Source organism: Arachis hypogaea, chromosome 16 (assembly GCF_003086295.3).
Source record: "Arachis hypogaea cultivar Tifrunner chromosome 16, arahy.Tifrunner.gnm2.J5K5, whole genome shotgun sequence".
Classification (NCBI taxonomy): domain Eukaryota; kingdom Viridiplantae; phylum Streptophyta; class Magnoliopsida; order Fabales; family Fabaceae; genus Arachis; species Arachis hypogaea.
The window spans coordinates 31,548,609-31,551,625 of NC_092051.1; the positions used below are offsets into that span (position 1 = coordinate 31,548,609).

The following is a 3,017-nucleotide window of genomic DNA, read 5'->3' on the forward strand; positions in this document are numbered from 1 at the left end:
TGCCTCCAAATTTCTAATGGAGGACCTTGTTTCAGTCATGAAACTTTGAGTGATTTTAATTAGATCAGAGACTATGGTTGCTAAGTCAGAGTGGCTCTGCTTAGAATTCTCTGTCTGTTGCTGAGAAGATGTTGGAAAAGGCTTGCTATTGCTAAACCTATTTCTTCCACCATTATTGTTTTTGAAACCTTGTTGAGGCCTCTGTTGGTCCTTCCATAAGAGATTTGGATGATTTCTCCATGAAAGATTATAGGTGTTTCCATAGGGTTCTCCCATGTAATTCACCTCTTCCATTGCTGGATTCTCAGGATCATAAGCTTCTTCTTCAGATGAAGCTTCTTTAGTACTGCCTGTTGCTGCTTGCATGCCAGACAGACTCTGAGAAATCATATTGACTTGCTGAGTCAATATTTTGTTCTGAGCCAATATGGCATTCAGAGTATCAATCTCAAGAACTCCTTTCTTCTGATTTGTCCCATTATTCACAGGATTCCTTTTTGAAGTGTACATGAATTGGTTATTTGCAACCATCTCAATGAGTTCCTGAGCTTCTGCAGGCATCTTCTTCATATGAAGAGATCCTCCAGCAGAGCTGTCCAATGGCATCTTGGACAGTTCAGACAGACCATCATAGAAGATACCTATGATGCTTCATTCTAAAAGCATGTCAGAAGGAAACCTTCTGATCAATTGCTTGTATCTTTCCCAAGCTTCATAGAGGGATTCACCTTCCTTCTGTCTAAAGGTTTGGACTTCCACTCTAAGCTTACTCAATTTTTGAGCTGGAATGAATTTGGCCAGAAAAGTACTGACCAGGTTTTTCCAAGAGTTCAGGCATTCCTTAGGTTGTGAATTCAACCATATTCTAGCTCTGTCTCTTACAGTAAAGGGAAAAAGCATAAGCCTGTAGACCTCGGGATCAACCCCATTGATCTTGACAGTGTCACAGATTTGCAAGAATTCAGCTAAGAACTGATAAGGATATTCCAATGGAAGTCCATGAAACTTGCAATTCTGTTGCATTAGAGAAACTAATTGAGGCTTAAGCTCAAAGTTGTTTGCTCCAATGGCAGGGATAGAGATGCTTCTCCCATAGAAGTCGGGAGTAGGTGCAGTAAAGTCACCAAGCACCTTTCTTCAATTGTTGGCATTGTTGTTATTTTTGGCTGCCATGTCTTCTTCTTTTTTGAAAATTTTTGTAAGGTCCTCTCCAGAGTGTTGTGCTTTAGCTTCTCTTAGCTTCCTCTTTAGAGTCCTTTCAGGTTCCGGATCAGCTTCAACAAGAATGCCTTTGTCCTTGCTCCTGCTCATATGAAAGAGAGAAGAAGAAAGTATGGAATCCTCTATGTCACAGTATTAGAGATTCCTTGAGATGTTAGAGGAAAATAAGAATAGAAAGATGAGATAGAAAGAGAAGAATTCGAACATATAAAGAAGGAGAGAGTTCGAATTGCACATTGAGGAGGAGTGTTAGTCCTTTAAATAGAAAAATGTGAGAAGGGGGAAAAGAATTTTCGAAAAAAAAATGCTTTTAATTAAAAGAAATTTTGAAAATTTAGTTGATCATTTTCAAAAATTAAAATTGAGAAAGTAGTTAATTGATTTTGAAAAAGATTTTGAAATTAAGAATAAAAAATTATGATTAAAAATTAATTTGAAAAAAGATGTGATTGAGAAGATATGATTGAGAAGATATGATTGAAAATCAATTTAAAAAAGAAGAAATTTTTAAAATTAAAGTTGATTACTTGACTAACAAGAAATTTAAAAGATATGATTCTAAAATTCAATTATTGAACCTTTCTTAACAAGGAAGAAATTTTTGAATCAAATCACTAATTGTTAGCAAGGATTTTTGAAAAATAGTAAAAAAAATGGAAAGGATTTGATTTTGAAAAGATATGATTGAAAAAGATTTGAATTAAAAAACAAAATCTTCCCTCCTGTGCCATCCTGGCGTTAAACGCCCAGAATGGTATCCATACCCTGGCTGGCGTTTAAACGCCAGTTTTCCTTCCTTACTGGGCGTCTTGAACGCCCAGCTTTTTCTCTGTGATTCCTCTGCTGTATGTTCTGAATCTTCAATTCTCTGTATTATTGACTTGAAAAGACATAATTTTGAAAATTTTTTTGAATTTTTAATGATGAAAAACAACAAAATGAAACTAATCATGTAAAACTAAGATCAGATAAACAATGCATGCAAGACACCAAATTTAGAAATTTTCATATTAGAGACACTAACAAATTGAAAATGCTTAAAAAACACCAAAAGATACGAAACAAGAGAATTTAAAGATCAGACCCAATAAAATCATCAAGAACGACTTGAAGATCATTGAAGACACATGCATGAATTTTTTCGAAAAATTTTTTTTGAGAAATTAAAAGGGATGCAATTGACACCAAACTTAAAATTTGACACTAGACTCAAACAAGAAACACAATATTTTTTGTTTTAAGATTTTATAATTTTTTTTGTATATTTTTTTCGAAAATTACTTTGCAAAAGAAAATAGAGACATTCAAAATTTTTAATAAGAATTCCAGGAATCATGCAATATTAGTCTAAAGCTTCGGTCTAAAAGATTAGACATGGCTAGCCAAGCTTCAGCAGGACATTACATACAATAGCCCAATTGATGGGAATCAATTAGCTCCTGTGATGATAGAAGCATCATCTGAAACTCTAGAATTCATTCTTAAAAATTCTGAAGAATAAAATAAAATAAAGTTACCTAATCTAAGCAACAAGATGAACCGTCAGTTGTCCAAACTCGAACAATCCCCGGCAACGGCACCAAAAACTTGGTGCACGAAATTGTGATCTTCAATGGCACCAACAACTTGGTACGCACAATTGTAATCTCAACTCTTTATCACAACTCCGCACAACTAACCAGCAAGTGCACTAGGTCGTCCAAGTAATAAACCTTACATGAGTAAGGGTCGATCCCATGGAGATTGTCGGCTTGAAGCAAGCTATAGTCATCTTGTAAATCTCAGTCAGACAAATT

The 3,017-nt window shown here is 34.9% G+C and overlaps 1 non-coding gene across 1 annotated transcript; it reads left to right on the forward strand.

The window, feature by feature from the left end:
• Nucleotides 1-660: 660 nt before the first annotated feature.
• LOC112762018 (small nucleolar RNA R71) lies at nucleotides 661-768 on the forward strand. Its single transcript, XR_003182380.1, has one exon. It is a non-coding gene; the product is annotated as a small nucleolar RNA R71 (small nucleolar RNA).
• The last annotated feature ends 2,249 nt before the right edge of the window (nucleotides 769-3,017 follow it).